This window comes from Pogona vitticeps, chromosome 7 (genome assembly GCF_051106095.1).
Source record: "Pogona vitticeps strain Pit_001003342236 chromosome 7, PviZW2.1, whole genome shotgun sequence".
NCBI classification, from domain to species: Eukaryota; Metazoa; Chordata; class Lepidosauria; order Squamata; family Agamidae; genus Pogona; species Pogona vitticeps.
In genome coordinates, this window is record NC_135789.1 from 4,400,000 (window position 1) to 4,426,225 (window position 26,226).

At 46.2% G+C, this 26,226-nt stretch overlaps 1 protein-coding gene and 1 long non-coding RNA gene across 7 annotated transcripts in view; one reads left to right on the top strand and one right to left on the bottom strand.

Annotated features, from left to right (window-relative positions):
- The window catches only part of TTLL10 (tubulin tyrosine ligase like 10), a 121,104-nt gene that overhangs the window by 31,883 nt on the left and 62,995 nt on the right, over positions 1 to 26,226 (top strand). The window contains exon 1 of one of the 6 annotated variants that reach the window (XM_072977608.2): positions 24,366 to 24,699. The exons of the other annotated variants lie outside the window; for them this stretch is intronic. The gene's annotated coding sequence lies outside the window, so the exon portion shown is untranslated. Of the gene's footprint in view, positions 1 to 24,365; positions 24,700 to 26,226 lie in introns of those variants that run through there. 6 annotated transcript variants of the gene reach the window in all.
- LOC144584051 (uncharacterized) lies at positions 23,306 to 24,307 on the bottom strand. The gene is made up of 2 exons (XR_013538061.1): positions 24,170 to 24,307; positions 23,306 to 24,023 (listed from the first exon to the last, which is right to left on the bottom strand). It is a non-coding gene; the product is annotated as an uncharacterized LOC144584051 (long non-coding RNA).

A 26,226-nucleotide genomic window follows, 5' to 3' on the forward strand; every position in this document is an offset into this window, starting at 1 on the left:
CCTCTGCACCGGCTGTGGGGAGCCACGGAAAATCCGCTTCTTTCAAAGGAAGCCGGATCTCGACTGGGTTTTCCGCTTTGATTTTTTTCCCCTCCCTCCTGTCTCTCATCAAAGATGCTGTAACTTGTGTGTGGTGTTTCTACTCAAAATGATGCCCTTTCCCCCATGAGAAGCAGAGTGCTCAGAAGCCTGCAGCAGGCACAGCCCTGGGTGGTTGTTATAAAAAATAGAAGCAACCCATCCGCTGCTTCTGATCTTTCAAAAGCCACTCCCTCTCCAAAGTCAATAACTCTTGTTGCTCTGTGCGGTTTACAAAACGGTACACAAAAAAATTGTTTCCGTTCCTGTCCTTTCGTTCTTGTGGGCCAAGCAGAATTTTGCCTGCTCGTTTGCCCAGGCTCTGTCCACACCGAGAAGCTCAGCAAGACACTGATAGACCCTTGCTGGGAGGATGTTCAGAAAATAGCTTCCACCTCACTGAAGCGCAGGAGCTATTTAAAATCCAGCATCAAGCTGTGGACAATTTGCTTTTTCTTTTAAAAAATGAATAAAAAGTATTTAATTTGACCTAGATTAGGTTCTGTGATTTACAAGATAGTTCAAAGCATGTTTGTTTTCAAAAACAGGTTTACCTCTCTTTCTTTTCTTTTCTGTGGGGGGGGGCACATCACAATTCAAGTCATTAACAAGTCTTGGCTGGGTCATCTTATCACTTCTGCGAAATCTAATCCTTTGGTTAATTAAAGCTTTTGCCTCTGGGGAACAAAGATCAAGTTGTTCGTCAAGGGTCATGTTCCCTGTTTGTTTTGCAGCAGATTGAAATGGGATAATTCTTACCCGAGACCCCACAGCTGCTAGCCCATGGTTGAGCAAAGTTAAGGTTTTTAACAGGGATGGGGTTGGACTACAAATATCGTAATTCTCCATCCTTGGGGGAGGGGGTTTCTACCTACCTGACAGACACCTAAGTAACTGTGGCTCACCTGGGAGAAAGGCCTAAACTGGAAAGCTTTGAGGCCTAGCTAGGCCTTAGCTCCAGTGAGCTTCCTGTTTGGAAAGGAAGCTAAGCCTAGCTGGGCCTCACGGCCTTCCTTTAAGTTGGAAGGCTTTGCAGCTCTTAAGCTAGGCCAAGATCTTCCCAAGCCGGATAAAGCTTTCTTTATTCAGAATCCAAATATTGCTTGAAACAAAAAAAAATATTGAAAGTCCATGCTGGCTGAGGATAATGGGAGTTGTAGTCCCAAAGAGGAACATCTCCCCAGTTCTGTCTTCCTGACTTTTTCTCATTTCCACTTTACAAGTCTCACTTCAAGCCCCCATCGTTGCGTGTCGTCATGGCTGCAGCCCAGCGTGCCTTTAAAACAAGCAGGCGATTGAACAGCGTCTTTTCAGGGTCTGAATTCCAGGCATGGCTCCTATCCTGAAGGATGAATTCCGGAGAGTTCCTGGAAAGGGAGGGGCCCGCGATTCTTTCAGGGAGCTCAACGTTTGCACAAGCCCGCCTAGCAAATGCTAGATGGTGCCAGACCTGGCTCCCAGTGCAATCAAGGGCAGGGCGAGGGGAAAAAAAAAGGAGGAAACAGGTCAAGAAGCAGCAAGAAGGCTACAGATCTGTAGATTTTGCAAGAGCCCGTCTCGCTTCTTCAGCCTGGCACGGGAAGATTTTATAGGGGCGAAGATGGAGCAGGAAACTGCCTGGGCAGCTATATTTGTTTTTATCTGAAATATATCGGTTAAAGATCAGATAGTGGACAGAGGAAGAATATTTTAATGATGGGTCTTCCTCTACAGTGGGGAAGGCATTGTGCCATCCGACCACTAGATGTTACTACCTACCTAACCATCCGTTAGGAAGGCACCTTTTTTTCCTTATTCCCTTTATCCTGCTCACTACGAGGACGACTGGAGTGTGTTTCATCCATAAGTGAGATATTTCAGATGCCAGACGATGATGATGATCATTATAGAACCGCAGAGCTGAAAGGGACCCCGTGGGTCATTGAGTCCAGCCCCTGTCAAGGAGGCGCAGTGGGGGAATCGAACCCGCAGCCAGAAACCAAACCACTGAGCTATCCAGCAATTAATATGAGACAGAGGTATCCAGACCTCCAGCATCATTCCCAAAGTTGCTTTTCTGGAGAACACTGTGCCAATAATATATGTGTGAAGGATCTTGATCTCGATCTTGGTTCCCCAGATGTTCATAGACAACAACTCCCAGAAACCTTCACCACTAGCTATACTGGCCAGGATTTCTGGGAGTTGTAGTTCAAGAACATCTGGGGAACCGAGGCTGGGAACCCTTGCTCTTGGCTTTCAGGCAAGATCCTTTCCCACCTCCTGCCTTGAGCTGCCAGGGCTTGAAACTGGGGATTTGAAGCTGGGGAGCAGCCACTATCGCTGAATCACAGCCCCCCCAGGCAGAATCAGAACAAGGATTTGATTAGGATTAGGCAGGCCTTGTCTGGCATAGGAGTTCTTTTTATCTCCCAGAATTATCACTCCGTAGACCTCCCCTCCCTTCCCCCAAACAGGAAATAATCAGGTTCCATTTAGCCTCCTCTCAAGTGGGTTGCCCAGCATTTCGTAACCAAAGCCGGGTGATTTGAATGGCATAGATTTGAATCACAGCCCTCCTTTTCTCCTTCCCTCATTTCCCTTGCAAAACGGCAAGCTTATTTCCAATTTCAAATCTGCCCGTTCCTGCCGTGTGCCAGGCCGTCACACCGCAGCAGGGGCGGTGGGCACACGACGCCTCTTCTTCCCCGAGAATGAGAGTCGGTTTTGCATAAACTTGGAACAGAGGTTTCCAGATGTGCCGAGGCAAATGTAGATGTAATGGCTGTCATTTAAACCAGTGGTCCCCAACCTTGGGTCTTCAGATGCTCTTGGACTTCAACTCCCAGAAATCCTGGCCAGCAGAGGTGATGGTGAAGGCTTCTGGGAGTTGTAGTCCAAGAACATCTGGAGGCCCAAAGTTGGGGACCACTGATTTAAACAGCAACCTGAGAGCTGTACTTTCGGGGTGGGGGGACCGGATACCGTGATGGAGGGACACGTCTCATACAGATGCTCTTAAGGTTGACCAGCAGCTCTTCCTTTTTGCAATTCTTTACTTCTAAGCTCCAGTAGTATCTGACCTTCCACCCAAAGACGCTTTCCCCTCTACCAGAGATTTTTGAACTCTGACCCTGTTGGGCCATGCTAGCTGGGACTTGAAGGTTTGTGCCACATCTTGGATCAAGGAGGACATTGCCTATATCTTAGCCCGGAGAAGAGATTTGCCTCTATCCCAGCTTGAATTAAAGAGTGCTTTGCTTGTATCCCAATTTGGATTAAAGAGCCCTTTGTCCCCATTTAGAAGAAAACAAACCTAGCTGCTGGACAGCTCAGCTGTTGAGATCTCTGGATGCGGAGGGGATGATCTATAGCATCCCTTCCAGCTCTGATTTTCTAAGAATAAGGAATTATAGGGCAGTAGTTCTCACCCATGGGTCCCCAGATATCCTACAACTCCCAGGAGCCTTCACCACAAGCTGTGCTGGCCAGGATTTCTGGGAGCTGTAGTCCAAGAACATCTGGGGACCCCAGGTTGAGAACTGCAGAGGGCTCCACCAAGGCCTCCCATCCTCTTTATCCTGAAGGACTGGGATGGAAGCAGCCCTTTTCCTCTGGCTAAGTTTCCAAAGATGCATAACCACATGGCTGTAGGGAGCAGGGACTCTACTGGTGCCAGCTGGAAAGGCGCGGGCTGTAACAAGCGATTTTGGCACCCATGTCTTGACCCAAAAGAACCAGTTGTGTCTGTTCCAGCTCAGGACAAAGTTCCTGAGACCATAACTCTCTCTCTCTCTCTCTCTCTCTCTCTCTCTCTCTCTCTCTCTCTGTGTGTAGCTCGGAGGTCAAAGGTTACGTTATGAGCCAGGTAACGAGTGGATCTAACCCCCTTCACCGCTTACATTTCCTACACTTCCTGTAACAAAAAGGATGGATCCCACTCTGTGCGCTGTGCATCGAAGATCAAGGAGTTAACAAGGCTTGCATAGTGCACCTTCTATTTACCTTGGATGGAGACCCATTGATATGAATCATCCAGTTCAAAGAGCAGGCTTCTAGGTCTGGAGAGAAGGGCCTCTCGGTACCAGGTGAAAGAATATTTTGGAAATATACGGGAGGGGCCCCGCATATATCTCTCCCCACCTCGCAGAAAAGGAGTGAAGCAGGCTGGATCCAGACTTCTGCCATTAACAGAACTGCGTCTGAGCCCAGAAACAATGCCACGATCCTCTGGAGAATTTCAGCAGCTGCCCTTTTATAAAACGATTGAACTTCCCAATTGTTTTGTGAAACTGGTTTGTCCAATTAACCATAGCACCAGGTAGCTTTTACTGCAAAACTGAGCCAGTGTGGTTATAAAACAAACAAATGATCAAGACCTTTCTTTCTTTCTTTCTTTCTTTCTTTCTTTCTTTCTTTCTTTCTTTCTTTCTTTCTTTCTTTCTTTCTTTCTTTCTTTCTTTCTTTCTTTCTTTCTTTCTTTCTTTCTTTCTTTCTTTCTTTCGATACCTGACCTTGCATTTCCTTGTTTAGAGGCTTTGGAAATGGAACGGGGGGGGGGGGGGGGAACTGACATACGGGTTACCGGAACGTACCCTGCCCCCAGTTGGAGATTCTGCAACCTACCATCAACAGGTTTTTCCTGTCTAATCCGGGCTTGACCAGGAACTTTGTCGAACCCTGGAACCGGATCTTCTGGCAGCTTAGTTGGAATGGGGAAAAGGGATCTCTGCAATGTATTGACGCTTCACTTTTTCTTGCTGCGGGATGTGTGTGTGTGTGCCTGCCTTTCTTTCAACCCAATATACAACAGTTTTCGAAGCAGCCCTGAAAACAAGCAAAAATGATGTGTAATTTATTTATGTACTTATTTAAAATGTTTTTACCCTGCCTTTCTCTTTTAAAAGGACCCCCCCAACTCCTAATGACACACCAGCCTTGTTGTTCCTGTTATGTGTCACCAAGTCACTCCCGACTTACGGCAACCCCATGAATGAGCAATCTCCAGAATGTCCTTTACTCCACTGCTCTTGCAAACTCAACCCTGTGGATTTTTTGGGGGGAATCCATCCATCTCATATTTGTCTTCCTCTTTTCGTGTTGCTTTCCGCCATTCCCAGAGTGATTGCCTTTTCTAGAGAATCCTGCTTTCTCACGCCAGCTTTAGTGGGTTAAGATGAGCTTCTTCCGTGGCCATCTCAGCCTCTTCAAATTCTCCAAATAGATTGGAAAAGTTGAAATAGCACAGGCAGCTGGGCCCAGGTTTGAGAACCCTAAGCATATAGAGCAGGACTTAGAAAAATTACTGTATGGACAATCATCTTCAAAATCTCTCAACATAAGCATTGTCTGGGAGATTTGGAGGTTAAAATCTAAAAAAAGCTCTCGAACACTGGTCCTTTTGCTGTGTGAACCAAATAACTCAGCTAATAGAGCTTTTACATTCTTACACTCGGATTCATATCAGCATCTCCCTAACTAATACCAAGATCAGAACGTCAATCACACCCTAGACTTCATTTGAAATGAATGCCTGCCTCCCGCTTTTTAAAGAATCAGCACACTTTATTTCTTTTTCAGAGCAGATTTTGAGAGAAAATGGATTTAAATTATGTAAAATGTAATTTTTGGGCCCAATATTTCCCAATACTTCTCACCAATATTTCAGTTTAAGGCAGAAAAAGGACAGTGTTGTATGTGAAAGGGATATCAGAGGAACATAGCTTTATTTACCTGAATTCAGTGTCAAAAAAGCACTTCGGCTTCATGCTGTGGTGGAATTCTTGAAATAGCATGACAGTGTGTGGGATTCTTGACTTTCGTTTCTTCTTTTTCCCCCCCTCTTTCGAGCAATTAACAAACAGCATCTGAGTGAATCTGATATAAAAAAATAATTAACTAGATTTGCCAAGCTCTGTGGTGGAGAGATAATAGGGGAAGGTTAATCATGTACCAGAAATGGGTGGGTAGAGGAATATTCTCTCATGTGTTGGTAAGGAATTAACCTTTTCTGATTCAAAGAAAGTGGAACTAGGAGAGAGAGAGAGATCCTCTCAAGCTCCTAAGCCTGGTTCTCTGTTTGCCTACTCATGCATCGTAGTTTCAGTGCTAAGGATGTCATCTGATGCTGGTCTTGCAGGCTGCCCATCTTATACCCACATCACATCTTAGTAGAGAGTGTATTTCCATGCTTTAAAAAATCCAAAAGATTGTTCTCTTTAAAAGTTGTAGTCTTTCCTTTCAGCAACGTTCTAGCAGCCGCTTGATCGTTGTTTCGTTACGTACCATCAAGGTGCTTCCAATTTAGGGCAACCCTAGTAGACTGTGCAAGGTATGCACAATATTGAAGAAGTGGCTTGACCATTGCCACATCTAGTGAGTTTGTGGGTGATTTGAACAGAGGTCTCTGGTGTCCTCGTCCACCACACTATCTGCTACGCCCACACCAGCAAACTCTTTGGTCATTAAGGCTGCTCTTTTCTACCTTTTGCACGATATCCTTTCATGATTGTGGCAGTGAAAAACAAGATCGGGTCCGCCTAAATTAAACAACAAACCCCATTAGGTATGGCAAAACTTGGCCAACACACACACAGATATAGAAAGCATGGCTTTTTACACCAACACTTGAGATAAACTTTCCATAGCTAGTAACCACTAGCCATCAAACTTACAAAAGAAACACTGGCCAGCCACAAACACGTATGGAAAAAAGTGATGTTTTTTTAATAGGCTTTGGAAAACCCTGGATTAAAAAGTCAAACTCTCCCATCAGTGGCTCCCACTATATCACAGAGAGTATCACCCATCAGGCTATGTATATTAATTGATATGTGGCGATGGGGATGGTCTCATTTTAAGGAGCTGCCATTGTTTGAACAAGATATATCTTCCCTTTGAACTCTAGGCCATGTAGACTTATTTTGATTATTATAGCTGGTATCCCTTTATGTTGTCCGTTGCTGCCATCTTGATTTTTGGATCTGTTGTTTTGTTATATAGATATATCTTGATTTTATATTTTTTGGGTAGGATTTGTCTTTTCTTTGTATGCTTATTTTATGGCTGGAAACCACCCAGAGTAGTAGCAAGGCGATGGTGAGGTATAAAAATATAATAAACAAACAGATAAATGAATGAACGCAAACAAATGCATGCACTCACAAGCTCCTTGCTGCCATTTTCAACTCACTCCCTGAACTAACTAGGCGGAAAGGGAAACTGGCAAGGGACAGAAAGTCTGTGTTTTCCAAACTCTGTTCATAAAATGCTCGGGGGGGGGGACGACGACAGCAAAGCGCAGAAGCCCGAGGCCCCGTAGGCATGAGCTGAAAACATTTCATTCCTGAGAGAGGAGCCTCCTTTGAGGACAACTGAGCCGAAAAACAAATTATAACTAAGTGGAAGGCTGATGAAACCGGTGGAAGAAGGTGCGGGGCAGGAAAAGGTATAGCATAAGGATCTCTGGTGCTACCTCCATCAGAGGACTAGAAATGGACACGGCTTGGAAAATATAATTTTTAGAAGTAATCTGTTTCTGAAGCTTCCTGTAGATTCTTTAAAAAATTACCCAATAGAGTACCCATTACTACCTCTGCTATCAAAAATGTCTTTGTTGTCCTTGTGTTGTTCAGTAGCTTTGGGGGGGGGGGGAGGTTACTCTAAAATAACCTTTTTTGAGTCACAACCCCCTTTTATAATAAATAGCTAAGTAACCTGCGACATCCCCTGGTCCTGTTTGTGTAAAAAGGCATTTTTAAGGGAGTCAAGTCATCCTTTCTCAGAAAATACAGGCTTCTTTCTCCCCAAAGGACCTGTTTCTCATGCCTAAACATATATGCTAACATTAATATCCCGCTTTGAAAGGTCAAGGACAAAATGATTTAAAAAGGGCTACAAAACCTATAAGGTGAAACACACACACACCCCCAGAAAACACTTTGCTACCCTCTTGGAGGTCCTGTCCCCCAGGTTGGGAAGCACTGTTCTAAAATAATCTATAATCTTAGAACTGCGGGGCTGAAAGGGATCCTATAGATCATCCAGTCCAGCCCCTTTCAAGGAGACACAGCAGAGAATCAAACTCCCAACCTCTCACTCTGCAGCCAGATGCCCAAACCACTGAGCTAATGATAACCATAATAATCTCCATCAGAGTCATCAGACAAAGGTGTAATACTGGAAAGCTGTCTGGTCGAAAAGTCTCTTTTAAATAATAATAGTAACTTTTAAAAAGGAACTAGAAACTGTTGGTGGCTGCACAAATAAATTAAAACTGCACAATGTACTCGCCATGCATCTTTTGACATGTGTCTTCATCACAGCCACTTTACCTCCACAAGTAACTGGTTTGAAGCTCTGAGAAGGGGAAGCAATCTGGAAATCAAGGAGAAGGGCTCTTACTAGCAATTTCATCCAGCACAGCATTTTAATTAAGAAAAAAACACCGTTTTGCTGATAAGGGAGAGAAGCATCTCTCTGTCTCTGTCTTGGATGTGACATGAATTCCAGATATAAATGCAGATGTTTGTGTTATGCTGGGTTCTAGCGCCATTAGTTATGGGCGTGATCTCAGACCACTTATTCAGCATTTCAAAGAGGTTCCCCCCCCCCCCGAATCTCAAAAAAAAATATAAGCACAATGTTCACCGGAAATGGCTTGCATTTTGAAAGATTAAAAATCAAAGCAGTAGAATTAAGGTGGAGTAAGAGGAGAGTAAGTCCCGAAGCATCTTTCTTAGCTAAAAGGTCCCTGACGGTATGTAAGGCCTGACCAGTTATAAAGGGCCCAATGTGTGAAGGAAGAAAAGTGGACTTTCAAAAAAGCTACCTTTTTAGATTTTAATCCCCAAATCTCCCTTGCAAAGGTAACTAAGAGCAATTTTCAATAACTAAGAGAGCCATTTTGCCCTTGCTGTAATGATGTGTCGTCAAGTCACCTCCAACTGAAGGAAACCCCATGAATGTGCAATCTTCAAAATGCCCTCTGGTCAGCAGTCCTGCTCACCTCTTGCAAACTCAGCTGGTGGTTTCCTTTAGGGAGCTAATCCATCTCACATTCAATCTTCCTCATTTCCTGCTGCCTCAAACCTTTCCCAACATTATTGGTTTTTTTTTTAAAAGAACTCTGCTTTCTCATGATGCAGCCCAAGGAGGACAGCCTCAGCTTCAACATTTTTGCCTCCAGAGGAGAATTCAGGCTTGATTTGATCTAGGAACCCACTTGTTTATCTTTCTGGCCGCCCTTTCTGGCCACCAAGCTCTCCTCCAGCACTACATTTCAAATGAATCAATTTTTTCCCTGTCATCTTTCTTTACTTTACCCTTGGATAAACATAACATTCAGCTCATGATTCAGCTGCCAAGTAGCATGAGATTATCGTCAAGATCTGGACAGAATTTTACCGTGCTACCAGGGAGCAAATAGAGGGCTGGGCGGGGGAAAATGACGTGGTCACCTATAGCTATAGCACTTCTATGATTCAATGAATCCCTCAATTCCTTAGATTCTGGGAATCAGACTTCAAAAAAGCAAAATTCTTAAGCTCTGGCAGATGACCCACAGAAAATGGGAAATATAGTAGTGCAGGAGGCGCTCCCAGACATTGCTGGTAGCTGTCTCCATGTGGGAAACAGAGATGCCCAGTGGGTGCAGGAGGCAAAGTTAAAACAATAGCAAATGTGAGGGCAGCTGACCCCAAAACCCAGCTGTTAACCCATATATTTCAGTGACTCAGCTGGACAGTGAGCATGCTTGCTTTCTCTCATTCTCCCTGCTGTCCTCTCCACTTCCCGGTTCCTTCTTGCTAACATGCCCCCGGGGGTTATGTTTCTGGTATTTTCTGATTTCTCGTTCAGATTGTTGTTTTGGAACCAGATCACCTGCGGCCGAGCCGATTCCTCCAAGGAGGGCTTTTAATTGGACTCTCAACAACCCTTCCTCACCCACCTCTGAGCCCGAGATGAGAACAGCGATGCCCCCAAGGCGCCTACGCTGAGATCATTTTCCGGAGAGCTCCCGAAACAAGCCGTGTCTGTCAAACGGGTCTTTCTTCTGATACCAGCAGCCTGCACAGGCTGGCGTCCGGGGTCCAAACAACCCCCTCCCTCCTGCTCCAAAAGCTGCAATAGAGATGAATCCAGCCCTTGAAAATGAATTTAGTTGTGAAAGTGAGCAACACGCTGGGGGGGGGGGGGGGGAGAGTGTGTTACTGTATAGGTAAAAAAACAAAATGTAGTTATGTTTTCGGTTGCCACCATTTTATTTTCCAACACATAAGTGCTCAGGTGCCTCTGAGCCTATGCAAAGGGCTTTTCCTTTGGAAACACTTTGTTTCCTTTGGAAACAATGTAGAATACATAAAGACTGCTAAATCGCTCAGTGATTTAAGCCTCTGGCTGCAGAGCCTGAGGTTGGGAGTTTGATTCCCCACTGGGCCTCCTTGACGGGGGTTGAATCTGATGATCTTCTATAGGATCCCCTCCAGCACTGCAGTTCCAAGATGACAATTAAAATCCATGGGTATAAATAAAAAAACTAGATATACCTTTAGATATAAAAGAAGGGTATACTGCACTGGCAATATATGAAATCAGTTTCCATCCATTTCCAGCTATTGGTGATCCTAGATATGCATGGGTGCGGCATCCAGTTGGACATAACATGTGCAGTTGGATTAAAAAAGCGCAGCTGGAAATTGGTGGTTAAACCTTTATGCCTCGGCATTAGAGCCGTTCCATTTTTTTTTCAGAGTTGAGCTTTATGAGTCCCCACCCCCAAATATGGGCTTTCAAGTTCCTTGTTGAGTTATCAACTTGAGTTGAGACAGCATTAATCAGAAGAAATTCGTGAGTTTTCGAGAATTCGAGAATACAAATTTGTGAGCATCTTATACATCTCCAATTTCACATCTCTTTTGCCACATCCACGGCTCTTCTCATGAAAATAGTCCCCTCTCTTCCCTCTCCTCCATGTAGACTTTTACAACTTGTCTAAATGGAGGGTCCACCCCCTTTCAAAAGCGAGATTGTCCACTGATGAGTAACTTGTGCTGCCAGGAAAGTTCTCCCAGCCTTGAAATTTCTTCCCAGATAGACTCGTTGGTCTGGTCAGCTGGAGGAACCAGGAACCAATTTTCTTGGTCATCTGGTTCCTGCTCTTCAAATATTTGGAGATGGTTATCGTATCGGTTTTTCATTACCTTTCCTCCAGCCCAAGCTACAAAACCTCGTCACCTTTTCCTCATTGGACGTGGCTTCCAGGACCGTCACCACCTGAATTTCACCCTTGTAGGATGTCCATTGTCTATCTGACATTGCATTAACCAGAACTGAGGGAGTTCAACCAGATGTTGTAGAGAGACAAAATGACCCCCCCCACACACACACACATGTTGTATTCTTCCTCCTTCCTTCTTCCTCTTTGCCTCCTTTCTCCACCCTCCCATTGATTAAACAATGTATTTTGCATTCAAGAAGGGCCTTCTTGCCCCAGGTGTGTGCCTTGTTCAGACATGCCTGGGTTTTTTTGAGTTTCCCGGCAACCGACAAATGGCTACTCTGGAGGATGCTTCCTGTCGCGTTGGTTCCTTTTGTAGGCCTGGGCGAGGCGTACGACTCATGTCCTGAGTCATCTCAGCCTCCTCCAAAAGTCAACCCAGGTGGGCGTCGTCCTTTCAGAGACCTACCTCTATGAGTCACTTGCACCATGCCTTCATAATCTTCTCTTGCTTGGCATTGGCTTGCTGAGAGTTGGTTAAAGCAAGCCGGTCCCTAGCCTGTGAAAGTATGGAGCAGATCCTTCAGAGATCCTCCCACTTCTCCAGGGTCACTTGGAGGGGATGGATAATCACCAAGAAGGTCTCAGAAGATCAAAAGCTGGATGACTGCAAGAAATCCAGCAGGTCTAGAATCCTGTTGCTTATGGTGGGCTACTAGAAGCCAAAAAACAGGATTGAGAGCCAATGTTGCGGAGTGGGCTGAGAGCTGGAATATGGCTCATGCGTCCTGTAAGGTTAGGCTAACGAACACACAGGCCTACTCCAAACGTTATTCTTTATTCATTACTTTGTCTGTCACTTTGTCTGTCACTTCTGAAACATATGGAGAGAAAAACAAATAGCTAAAGATAGTCTGTTGGATCAGAGTATATGTGTTGGAGACCTCATGGGTGCTTACCAATAGGTGCCTTCCATAGCCCATTCTTTCCAGGTTCAGAATGGAAATCCAGGTTCAGGATTATTTTCCAGGGACAGGAGGAAAAAGGGGAGAAGAAAAGCACGTTTGTATCAAATGCACGAAGGAAGCTTTCAAATTGCCCCCTCCCTCTAAATATATTTGGGCCGTTGTCAGTCTAAGTGTAATGGATGTAGCATAGCACATGCAAAAAGCACACAGCAGTGAGTTGCAAGGGGCATTCCTTCTAGGTGGGATGGGGAATATTTATTTGCTATCCAAATGTGATGAAAAGAGCTGTGCCAGATGTTGCCTTCCTGATTTGCATCATCCACCTCGAGCTGGTATGTCTGTTTTTCACTCCTGGGGGAAGCCAGTTTGCCAAACTTGTTTGCAATGCTAATCCGCAGCATAATTGTTTCTGTTTCTTCTCATTTTCCTGGACGGAGTGGACTGATAAAATTAGGTCTGTATGAATTCGCACGCAAACCTGCCCAGACCACACCTCTTAAATCAATGTGCTGGTTGGAATGGAGTTAGCTTCTGGATTTCTCCTGTCTCTGAATTTTCCAGTGCAGCTCTTGGCTCAAAGCATATATGCCAAAGTCTGTTTTAGAAATGTGTAGCGTAGGTCAAGTCTATTTACAAATGCATAGGTACATTTCCAAAAAGTTTGCTGTGTGAATTCGTTGCAGCAAAAGAAGGAAGAGCAGATTGTCTAATACTGATGTCACTTCTCTGGAACGGAGCATCCAGTGGGTGTTCTATCGCTAATTTAGCTTCTCCAGAACATGTTAGCATTAGCGTTACAGCGATGATCTTTTTTTTTTTTTTTTACATCAGGGAAGCTACATTGTGAAAAGTGAGAGGGACTTTTCACAGATTTGCCCAGAAACTGTAGAGCTTGACAACTCTAAATGTCCCAGATCCCCATATACCCATGAAATCCAGATGATTGGATTGGCTAGCCTCTCCGTCTCTCACCCTCTCCTAACTTGCAGATTGCTTTGAGGAAAAAAGCACTGTGCGTGTCCCTACTTCACAACCCTACATTTTTTCCTTCATATGCCAATTGTGTAGATTCAAACCCTGAACAAATAATTCCTTTAACTCAACCACATCCACTTAGACCACTGAAAGCAATCAATCGTTTAATTCTTTAATTCAACCCAGTGGCATCTCCAGCTGCGAGGACGCCCTGTTTCGGTTGGACCTTGCAACGCTCAGCAAGGGGGAAATGTTGATTTACAGTTTGATTATATTTATATCTGTTCCGCTATTTGCGATTGGCTTGTTTTGACTGCGTGTGCTTCTGTGTTGTTGTGGGGTTTTATTGTTTGCTTTTTTTCTTCTTGTATTGCTGCGTTTGAACAAAAGGATGGATCTGAAGCAACAGAATAAACAGATTTCACAGTGGAAATGAAACCATCCTCGGTACCCAGATCCTCTTGTTTGCTTGACATCAAACAGGCGTACATTTGCCTCTTTTAAATGTTGAAATGGTGAATACAGGGAGGGAGGAAGCCAAAAAACATAAAAGATCTAGTGAAAGAAACGGGGCTTTTCCCCCTCTCTTTGTCTTCTCCGAGGGTGCCTGGGTTTTTTGCTTTGTTCCCCCCCCCCCCCCCCGTTTGGAGAGCTCGAGTTCATCTGGAGAAACACATCTATTTGTACTGTAAATGCAGAGAGTTGGATAATCAAACAAGTCATTCAGTCGTATTGTTTTTCCTATACCTGCCCCCCCCACCAAAAAGATGCCACTTAGATGCCCACCGGCTGTCTCTCATGTTTGCCCATGTAATTGTGGAGAGCAAAACAAGGACTCTGTTGAACATCTACCAATCCCGGGTGGCCGTCGGTGGAGCTGAGGGCGTGGCGAAGCGTGGCCAGAATCCCCAAAGGGATCATCAGGGGCCTGGCGTAGATCTCGTAGCTGGTCGGGCCAGGGGGAAAAGCAGCACAGAAGGGACCCAAACTCTGCCCGAAATAACTTTTGAATTGCAGAGCTGGAAGGGAAGGCACAGCGAGGAATCGGGAAGGAGGAATCAGATCCAGATGTCCCACTTCTGTTTCGAGCCGGTGGCATTCAGAATATGGAACTGGGGAATCTCCAGGGGCGAAAAAAGGACGGATTGTGGCCATGGAAGCAAAAACAGTCTCTGCTGGAGACCACCAGGAGAGGAAAGCCCATCTGTTCATTTATATATATATATATATATATATATATATATATATATATATATATATATATATATATATATATATATATAAACGAGGTTCTTGATTTTTTTTTCCCCTTTCCGAACTCGGTGATTCTGTTTGCTCTTTGCGTTCTGTTTTCATGCTTACTGTTTATGGAATCTTGGTTTTAATCGTTTGTAAACGGCTCAGAATAGTGCTTCAGCACTAATGGGGCAGTAAATAAATTAAAGTAATACATACATTAAAAATAAATTTATAGGAAATATATATTACATTTAGAGCTACACACACAGAGACATGGACACACAGACCCACACAGACAGGTAAATATTTAAATAAAGAGGAAGGAGTCTAGATTGGTCCCCCTTTCAAATCCTTTAAACCAGCATCTTGTGGGCATGAGTTCCACAGATCGACCCTGTAACTGAATACTCAGGTCCTTCCTTTTTGTCTCTCTGGGACTTCCTGGCCAACCAGTTCCTCTGAATGGCTCTGTGCTAAAGTATTAGAAAAGAGAAGGAAAAGAAGATTAGAGACCTTACATTCTTTTGGCTGGCCCTACTGTTTCTGGCAGGGTGAGCTGATCCCTACAGGTGACAAATACTAGGAGACAGGGCTCCCACTCCAGCCCTTACACTTGCCATCGGATCTTATTCCTGAATTTTCAGAATAGGCCTTGATGATTCGTTGGCGGAAAGACAGTGTGTTCTATTCATGCTCAGTGGTACCCTTGCCATCTACACTTCACACCTGGCATGAAGAATTAGGGAAACTGCCCCCCCCCAAAGAAGTCTGAAAATGATCTCAGATCCACCGCCTTGGCTTCGTTTCCACCTGGCTGAAAGGAAGTAAAGCAAGAACGATAGAGGGGAGGGGCTGAAACGAAGTATTAAAACCACAACAACCACCCTCCTCTAAGTGCCTTTATGAGCAGATTATTTTTCGCTGCTTCCTTATGGTGCTGATCAGAGCTTGGCCTCCTTACATGGCTGCTTAACCACCCCCCAGTGGGTGTGTGTGTGTGTGTGTGTGTGTGTGTGTGTGTGTGTGTGTGTGTGTGTGTGTGTGTTGGTGAGGAGGAGAACCTGTCTCCCTTCGCCCATCTGGAACGCCAACATGGCCCGCTGCGTCAGTAGGAGTGTCCGGGAGATTAGGAATGGAAAAGAACACCTGCTTCCACTTTAAAAAACGATCCGAGCCGGGAACAAAGGGCGCGAAAATCTCGCGCCCGACCCTTGCCGGATTGGGTGGCAACCCAATATGGAAGCTTCAGCTGCTTCTTGGCAACCTCACCCTTTAATTTGGGGTTGTCGGGGGGGGGAGAGAGGGGAGGGGAGAAAGAATGGCAGGCACTGCCAACCTGTTGGATCACCGAGGAAGAAGCTGCTGGAGTTCACGTCCCTCCCACGCCTCTTCGGCGTCTTTGCCCGGACTCTCATAAAGGGCAGCGCCGCAGGAGCGGCACCAACGTATAAATGTGGGGTGGGGAGAATTTGATAGAGCCGGCCAAATACTTGTGCCAATAAGGAGTGTCTTAAAGGCTTCTGCACCCGTTCTCTCCCTCTCTCTCTTGCGGAGGAAGCCAGCCGGAACAAAATAAACCTGCTCCAGTTCTTCAGGGAGAACACCGACTCCCCAAGAGGTGTTGCAAAGAATCCACTCCAGCCCGGGGAAAGCTGAACCCCCATCTCTGGTCTTGCCTTCTGGCCCGGGTTTGCTGGTAAATGTGGAAATGGGTGAGGAGACAGAACATGAGGGAGAAAGTAGCTGTTAGTGATTGACAGTCACTCCAAGCTAAGAAGGCCCCTCCCAGCCAAACCTATTAACGGCAGCATGCAAGGTTACAAAAAACCAAACAAACAAACCACACACACCAAACTTCAAAAAACTCCAACAGAGATATCCATGAGGCTAAGGTAGGCACGTATTGGCAAGCACCGGTGACGTCACCAACACAGCCACGAGGACTAGCCACATTCAAAATGTATACAAAAGAATAATGAGATTTTTCCAAGCATCCGTAGAGTTGCTCAATAAGAAATCTGGGTGTGGAATTACGTCTCCTAGAATATATGCTTTCCCCCATGGCAAAGATCCCTGCTTGTGGTCTTCCCTTCCATGTTCTTCCCATCTTGTTTAACATACAGCGACGTGGATCCTGCCTACTGCTGTTGAGGATCCTGGAAGGGCAGGTGGGGCCGCGGATTGAACTTTGCTCCCATAAAATGCAGCAGGAGACGTGACACACCTTCATGTCCCTTTTTTTAAACTGTCAGTGACCTCGGTAACTCTAGTGTGATTTGCCTCACCTTGATGGCCAGCTTCCTGGCATTTGTTGTTGTGTAAATAACCATACCTGTCCAGAAAGAACTACTGACTACTTCTCATCTCTTTCCCCCCAGACTCTCTGGATTTGGGAATCACTGGTGGATTAAGTGGCCCATGCCCTAAAACATCTCAGTGTGGAAGGTTCTTCTCACAGCTCCTGCCCTCTTCTAGCCCACTCCTTATTTCACATTTTCGCCTTCTCTGCCTCAGACTCAGCCACCCAAAATTCCATGGCTCACTCCATGCTGGTTTTAATTTTTACATTTAATTTTATTTATTGCTTTTTACTTCTGCTTCCCATCTGCCTCAAGTTTTCTCCTTCTAAAGATTTTTTTTTTAATTCCTCCAAATTTGGGTGTTTTTCCATCCCTCCTAACGGGGCGGATACCCCTTCTTGTGTTCGTTTTAGGAGAAAGGCGGGGCAAAAATATTGTAAATCAATATGAATGATTCTATATTTTGGAAAGTTAAGGGCAAGGTTGGGAACTATTGGTGCAAATAACCCCGAGACACACAGGCTCAACCAGAGCAAGCTGGCTTCTCAATGCATCGACGAGGATGGGCTGGTGAAATGACACAACCAATTTGCATGGCAAAATCAATCCATCTCCAGTTCGTGCAGTGCCTGCAGCAGCAGTTAATCTGCTTTGCCTGCTCTTCCTCTGCATTTGCATCTTCTTTATTTGCAAACAAATAGAGAGGGATCCATTGGAAGAGGCGGGCCTTTGCTAGGCTAGGTGGAGGCTCATTTTAGAGCTTCAGTGAGCCTCTGTTGGCCCTGCTCTCATGGAGGTAGGGAGAGGAACAGAGCAGAAGAGGAGAATGCTTAGTCTTGATGAGGTCTTTCAGCTTTACATACTGAACTATCTCGTGTCCTGTGTGTCTGTGGACTTCTAAGAATTAAAGGCACTGAATGGGTTACTCTCATCTTTCTGAACAGTCATCTAATCCTGCTTTGCTTGAAGTGCAGGTGTGTCCTTTGCTTCTCCAAAGCAACGGCTGCTCGTTTCATGCATAGATGTCTCTCACAAGTGGTGACAACCTTGACCAGAGAAGAAAAAGCTCCTTGTCTCTCCTGGGGAGAGTCAGGAATCCTTGAGGGCTTGAAAGTTCCTTTTCCAGCTGTTGCTTTGGGTCAAGACCAAATCAACCAGAATGAGGAACTGAGCAAGCACGACTCTTTGCTCATCTAGAACCAGCTCCTCTGTTGGCCAGTGCCCGATAAGAGCAGCCATGAATTGCCCTTTGTGGGTGTAGATCCCAGCAACGTTCATGGGCAAGTCTCACCCACCCCCTGCTTTTTGGGGGCAATGCCTCAGATCCACTGCAGTTAGCAAGGCAGAGCAATGCCGAATGGGCCTCCTTTGTTGGGAAACAGATCTTGTGAGGTCATCGAGCCCCGAAAGACTTATTCTCTTCATCAAAGCTGTTCACTGGGGTCATTATTGCCAGGGACTCAAATTAAGTTCAAAGCAGTTCATGCAGAGAGAGAGAGAGAGAGAGAGAGGCAGGAAAAATGGCAGATTGTCAAGATAACGTGTCGGTATGTTGCAGCAATGTGGAAAATCCTCTATTTTATATCCAGTATGCTGGTTCCCTCTGCTCGTCTTTTCTTCTGTAATACTTAATTTATTCTGATTTCTACCCTACCCAGTAATGTAAGCAGAGTCAATCAGACTTACTTTAACGTCTAGCCGACTCCCTGGTAATATCTGTTAGAGGCCAGCTCTACTGATAGACAGGTGTCTGCCCGTTTTTGGTAGGAGGACCTACGTGACGGATCGGAGAGGGGAAGCGTCTTTGGGAGCAGGTCTGCATGAGCCACCCAGTCGGGCTGGTGCCCCCCAAGCCTGCCCGTTGGCTTTAGTGTCTCGTGGAGAGTGCTGGCGTCACAGGCAGATCTAGCTGCCGACTGATAAGTGTCTGCCTTCTCTCTGCCCAGTTACCTGCACAGGCGTATTTGATAGGGAGTCAAGACACGGAACTTCTCAGTGACTGTGGAACTCCTTGCCAATGGAGGCTCAGTTGGTTGTTTCCCTGTCATCCTCTGATCAGCATGCAAAAATGCTCTGATCCAGGAAAGCTTTCAGTGCTTTGCTGGTTGTGAAGAAAGGAGCTCTTTTAATGGATTAATGCTCCGCTTTTCAAAAAAAAATTCTATTTTTTGGTTTGGGGAGGTGAATGTGTTTTAAAGGCTCATAAACTTAACAGTGCTTTATGCTATAATTTAATTGCTTCGTTTTTTAGCAGTATGACCTTTCATCTTTATTGGGCTTCCCAACAGGGTGGGGAAAATCTAGACATAATTAAACAGGCCAATTCCCCATAGCTGTTCCTTGTTGAATTTCATCCCTGCCCTTTCTCAAAGGAGCTTATCGCCGCAGGGTTTATAGGGCATGGGATTTTGGGGATTTTTGGACAACAGCCTTGCAAAGTCTGCAGGAATCCCCCCAGCTGGACTTCTGGGGGCTTTAGGCACAAAACTCCAGCCCTTTCAGGTGCCTGTAATCACCTTCACGCAAGAAAGAATAGCTTTTCTCTGACACGTTGAGGATAGAGGAAGGGACTGAGCAAAGGCTAACTTCTATGGCAACTCCAAGGCCTTATAGGTCTGGCAATTTCCTGATGAGCGCTCTATAAGAAGCATGTTAGTCAGGGAGACTACTAGGCCCATCATGTCTTGCAGCTCCCATGGAACACGGTGCTGCCCAGCTACTTCCTCTGTCCTCATCACATCTGAGAGTGGCTATTATTTTTCAGATGAACATGATTTTTTAAAAAACTGAAAAATATTAAAACTCCCAGAAATCTAGCTGTTGAAATTTCTGCAAATGTCTGTGGGTTGTAAGTCCATGAATTGGGGGGGGGGGGGGAATCCCTAATTGTTTGCTTCACTAGAAAAGGCAGGGCAGACCTAGATTTTGCAACTGAGATCCCATGATTTAATGTCCAGGGCCTTCCCCTGTTCTTCATCTAACTGAAAGATAGGTCCCACAACTGGTCATGCCATGGGGACCCCTCTCATACAGGCAGAACAGATGCTCACAGGATTTCCCTTCTGATCTCAATATAGCCCCAGGCTCCTAGCCTTTGCATCTATGGACCACAGCATCCAGACGTTGGTAGCCAGGATGGAGCGGCTTGAATGTTCCCTAGGTTTTGCTCCACAAGCTTTCCTTTCCCTCTGAAGGACATTGTGAGGGTCCACAGGAAGGCAAGGGAAAGGGCTGATTCTAGGGGAGTTGTGGGATTTTCATGGCCTTTTCCTCTTGAATCTTGTCTTGTGAGTCCACCCCACCTTTCCTACCTGAGCAGCCCAGCTTGGGGCCGGATCGGGCCCGGTGCAGGGAGAAATAAACTCCCTCTAGCAGTTCTCGCGTGTAAGGAGAAGTTGACATGACAACTTACATTGCCCATGATTAATGGGGAGATCATGGGTTGATAAAACCCTGATGCAGAGCTGTCTGTCGCTTCGATGTCATCTTTTCATTCTTGAGAACAAAGAAATGACAGCTTTATTACCGGCATCCTTCGCTGGAAGACAAAGCCTCGGCTCTCCGCAGATGCATCATCCAGGTTCCGCATCTGGAGTAACATTATAATAATAATAATGGTATTATGATAAACTCCGGGCTCGTCACCGAAGATCAAAAGGGAGTAATCGTTCCTTGCACAGACGGCAATAAAAAGCGATGGCTGATGGAAAATCTATTTATTTCCAGGTTGCTTCCCGTAGGACTGAGCACCCCCTTTGTCATTACAGTTACAGGAGCCGGTGGTGCGGGCAGATCAATCTTAGTTCGACGCCGGTGGCAGGAGGGTGGATCAGGGCAAAGGCTGTTAGGGCAAGCATGATGGTTCATGCCAATATCCTCTGAGACTTTACCGCCATGCCACCCCTGCTGTGTCTGCTGCTTGAGGCTGCTGCCTCAGTCCTGCTTGCGGATGGGCCAGCTCTTATGAGGACCATTTTTTGTGTCTGGAGTCTTGGGGTGGGTAGGGATAGAGCTATAAATAGAGTTGACATATGGAGGGCATGAGCTTCAACCACATAGACCGTAGTCATCAAGCTCAGCGTTCAGCAGCTCTTATCTTCCTAAGAGCAAAATTTTGCTTCTTCCTCTAGAGATCTTGAAGCGAAGACTTCGAGATGTTAAGGTCAACAACCCTGAGACCCGGCCACGTTATCTTTTACTTTTGCCCAGCATTTCCATGGCGAATGTTATATCACTAACTGTTCTACAGAAGGAAAAAAAAAGATTCAGCAGGGAAAGGGTGGAAAATGCGACACCTGCCATTCAGTTAGTGCCATGTGTCTTGGGGGAACGTTCCAGGTGCATCTTCCAATTAGCATGATAATTGGCCGTTCAATTAAACAGCCTCTTCCACAGGAAGCTGGGGACCACCGTTTCCATAAAAACAAGACCAAAGAGCAGGCGTGGGGGGTTGGATTTCAACCCCCTCCCCTCTTTTTGTGGGGAGGGGAACTGAGAAGTGTAACACAGCATTAAATTGACAAGAAAGACAAAATAACCATATAAACTCCAGTGCTTTAACTGTCCCACGCACACACCAGCCTCTGTTTTCTATTAAAAGGGGGGGGGGGACATCCTTAGCATTGATTGAGTCCTCTCTGGTTTAATTCTATTTGATTCACATTTCTGAGCAGAAACTGGTGTTTCTAATTCAAAGCACATTCGGTGGTGCTTAAAAAAAGATTATTAGATCTACCCTTGTGTAACTTTCTTTGAACTATATGTGTTTCCCTCTAGCATTTAGCCAATGAATGGATGGATGGATGGATGGATGGATGGATGGATGGATGGATGGATGGATGGATGGATGGATGGATGGATGGATGGATGGATGAGGGATGAGGTTGGTGGATTTAGAAACCCCAAAGGAAAACTTTGTGATTTTTCTATAGACACACAGATGCAGTTCGGCCCATTACCTACTGATGGCAGAGGTAATTACCAAAGCAGACTTGAGCTCACAGAAGCTTCTGCTGCAATAAATTGGTTTCTCCTTAAGGCCCCCCATGGCTCTCTGTTGACCTACCATCTTCCTAGTTTTGCTCTGTTAATTTTAACAACTGCTGTAGCAGAGAAAGCACTTGTCTTAATTGAGTTCCAAACAAGCAGAAGGGGAGGAAGCTTTAATTCATAGCGGAGACTGGCAGTCAGGAAAATCCGGCTGGGGTGCAAGGACCACGTCTCAACCGGGGTCCCACAGTTGACCACTGATGATCGCAACCAGAGTTGCCATCATCATTGCTACACATCTGCCATAGCTGAGCTTGGGCACAAGGCCGTGGGCAAGGAAAATGAGCTGGCTCTCCATTGGCGAGGGGTGTGAGACCACACATATGTGCTGGAGCGAATATGTGGGTCCATGTGGCTAACTGTGTGGATCTAAATCATGTTGGGACCCCACGGTGTGCATGTGATTTGTGGCTATATACAACATGATTGATGGATGTAGGTGTGTATGAGAGGAAGAAAGTACAAGATTGTGTAAGTGGATCCTGCTCATATTCACCATGTCCTGATTACTTGAGCCTCACCTTTTTTTTTTTTTTTTTTTTTTGGCTAGGAATCTGCCTCACAGATTCTGCACATATGCACCAGTGGTGAGCGGTCCAAGAGACTATGACTGACAGGCCAAGAAAATTGCTCCCTTGCTTTTATCTTTTAGCGCAGTGGTGGTTCCCAACCTTGAGTTCTCAGACCTTCTTGGACTGCAATTCCCAGGAGATTTCACCACCAGATGTGCCACCCGGGGGTTCTGGGAGTTGTGGTCCAAGGACACCAGAGTAACCCAAGGTCAGGAACCACTGCCCTCGAAGGATTTTTAGTCTGATCTGATCGAAGCTGGCTTTCTCTGTCTTAAGGAAAGGGTCTGTATCTCAATCAGGTGACCAGGTTTGAGAGGTCAAAAGGTCCCCAGTGCAGCCCCCCCCCCCCCCGCCATTACCAGGCTCTCCATGTAGGACAAGGAAAGTCGCCAATCTGACACAATGGCAAGCTGCCACTGGCATGTTGTTGTTTAGTCATTTAGCCATTTCCGACTCTTTGTGACCCCATGGACCAGAGCACGCCAGGCCCTCCTGTCTTTCACTGCCTTCTGGAGTTGGTCATTTCGGTGACACTGTCCAACCATCTCGTCCTCTGTTGTCCCCTTCTCCTCTTGCCCTCACACTTTCCCAACATTGGGGTCTTTGCATACTGAGCTCAATGGGCACATAGTCCGGCTTGGTATAAAGATGTTTCTTGTGTTCCTAGTTAGTTCCTGAAATGTTAAGGGGACCTTGATGATCGATTTCTGCTTTGGCATCTGGAGTGCTCCCTGGTGGACCTCAGAGATTGCAGGAGCCCTAAAGTGGAGAGAACGCAAAACTGGAGCGACCCAACCTCCAGCAAACCTTTCACACAGAATTTCCTTCCATCCCGTGGCCCTGCTCTCTCCGACACCCCGGCAAGCCGCTTCCTGTTTGGAGACATCCAGCTTTCCCCTTGCTTTGTGCAAATCAACACAGACCAAGTGAGGCGGACTGTTGCTACTTTATTTTTAAAGTCTTCATGGTCAGGTTGTACACCTGCTTGGAAAACCCTACTTCCAACCCATCGGCCTACGTTGGAAGAAAAAAAATCAGATCCAAAGGCCAAAAGAACATGGGAGCTGGGAACGGGCCTGGATTTTTTTTTTTTCTGGAACAAACGGATTGCCCCTTAAGGGTAACTTTTTATTCTTTCGTTTTTGTCCCTCACGTTTGAGCGGAAACCGTCAGAGGTGGTGGGCGAGCGCTCAAAGGGGGGGCGAGAAACGTGTCGGGGGGGAGATCTGTGGCCACATCACGCCAGACGGTTCCCCTCCTGCCCTATCCTGAGATGGCAGGACACACCTGTTCACGGCTCGAGGCAAGGAGATTGGTTGGAGGCAAAGAATGCACCTGCGCAGGGAGGGGTCAAGGAGGGTACATGTAAGCCGAGCCGTTAGACGCTCTCCGTCTCTCGTCTATTCCAGCTTAAACAAGCCACACGCTTCCATGATGACCGCGCAGAATGCCACGTCTCCTGCCCGCGCCCCCGCCTTTTTTCCCCTCTCTGGTTCCTTATTTTGAAAAAGGATTTGCGTTTCCTTTTGGTAGTTTTCCGTCCTCTCCACGTCTTCCTTGCCCCGTCAGCGGAGGAGGCGACGCCGTGGCACCGTCCGGCGAAAACTTCGGGTCGAGAAACCGGGTTCCTGCTCCACCTCGGCTCCTGAAGATGTGGGAAGATCAGAGGCGAAGGCGGTTTTTCCAAGAGGCCTGCTACAACCTGCTTTCTCTCTCCCCCACCCCCAATGTATTGATTGATTGATGCTACTTGATAGTCTTGGGTTGGGGAAAGGTGGCCTGGCGACTTACCCCAAATCCTTTAGAGGTGGTCACAGTCCTTGTTGAGTGATTGGTTCCATGGGTCTTGCAGTGAATGTGCAGGGTGAGCGCCAAGTAGCACTCTAATTGTGTTTGCCGTTGGCCATCGGAAAGACTTCTAGGTTAGGTGTGTGTTTAAGAGCCTCTGCTCTCTTTTCTTCTGCCCCTTTTCTTTCTCCGGGGTCGGTTGAAGGAAGGTGTGTGCGTTGTAGAGGATCAGGTTTTGTCTGCTTTTAGGTGGAAGGTGGGGGGTGGTGGTGGAGAAGGGGGAACCGGGAGGCCTGGAAAACTCATGAATTCAAATGTTCACCTTACAACTAGCCAAACCAGTTGGGGCAGGTAGAGGCAACGGCAAAGGCTCCAGGTATTCACTCAGAGGCAGCCAATGGGGGGAAAGTGAGTGCCTCAGATCTTGACAAAGGAAGCCGGTCTCCCGGTCGGTTGCAATGCGGCAGTGAGGGGTCGGTGGAGGCTCGTGGTGAGGGACCACGAGAACAGAAGAAAAACGAGCACCCCCCGAGGTTTGTACCTGACGTGGAACCTTAGCTTTCCTTTGTCTGGTGGGTGATCTGTGGGTTTGGTTCATTCTTTTGGTGCTCTCCCTCTACAAACAACCTACCGTCTGGCCGTGGTAGCCGTTTGGCAGAGATAATGGGAAGTCTTGAAATGAGGTGACCTGTATTGAAGGTATTGTTATTTCAGGAGAAGGGCTTTGATTCTCTCTGTGTTCCTGTCGGTCTGTGCTCACTAATCCAGAACACAGCCCTTCACGAACAATGGCCTCTGATAACTCAGTGCAAAGGAGAATGGGATTTGGGCGATGTTCCCGGGCTTTTGGCAATTCCACCGGCGGTGTGGGGCAAAGGACCTTCTGAGGGAGCTTGAAGTCAAACCGGTGTTGGCTGGTGGAACCATTTTGAGTCAACCTGTTTGTTCTTTTCTCTCCGGAGCCTTTTGTAACGCAACGGAGGGAGGCCACAAGAAGCTCTTTGCTGCCTCCTCAGCTCAGCTCCGGGCCTTTCTCGGCCTTCCTTGCCAAGCCCAACCTGCCCCTACTTGTCTTGTCGACTTGGCCACTCAAAACAGACCACATCAGAAACAATGGTGGATGGGGTTATTTTTGAGGGGTTGGGGAGGCAGGAGAGTTTTGTCACCTTAAAGCCAACAGAACTCTTCTGCCCCATCCACAAACGTATTTATGACGATCACAATCGTTTGTGTGGGGCGAGTGGAAGTTGGTTGAAACAACAGCTTTATTTTATTTTAAATTTTTTTTGAAGGGGAAATGTCTCAGCTTTTCTCCAACTCTCCTCCAGCCTTTTGGGTGCTTGCAGCTTTTGTTGACACAGTAAACCAGGTGAGAGTTAAGATGGGAGCGTTTTGTTAGGTGTGCAAACCTCGGCGGTTGGCTTCGAAGCAAGGCGGGATCGTTTTCTGTTGTGCTCCTCAGGAGAGTCAGTATAACACGCTTTGCTTGACCTTCGCCCGTTATAGGAAAACAATCTCCTGGGAGATCTGTTTATGCTGTCCTTCTGAAACACAACCCAAAACCACAGGATGAGAAAAAAATATATTTGAATTTCCCTTCTGTGGTTGTTTAGTTGTTGTTGTTTTGTTTTTTCCCCTTTTTTGGGAAAACTACTGCTCAAACACATTATGCATTCAATGCTAGCCCATTTCAACACAGAACTCAGAAACAGTTACAGGAGAAAATAGAGGGCTATGTCCATATTCCTAACTTCTTCCATCCATCTCTATCAAAAACCCTTTAATTAAATGTCACACTTCTTTGAATAATGTTCTCCAATGTCTGTTTGCTTTTAAAGTTTCTGTGTTCTGCACTCTCACTAGAGAGCAAGAACGTGTTTGGCAAGAGATTTTGTTCTGAGTAAGCCCTACGTAGACTTGTGCTGCTTGAGTAACCGCCTGGTTGAATGGGATTTGTATTCCCAGAGGCACGTAAGCCCTGTGGAGTTTGTTTGAGATGGGCAAGCCTTTGCTTTAGGTTGAAATAGCGCTGAATCTCCATAGCGTTGAATCTCCTACCT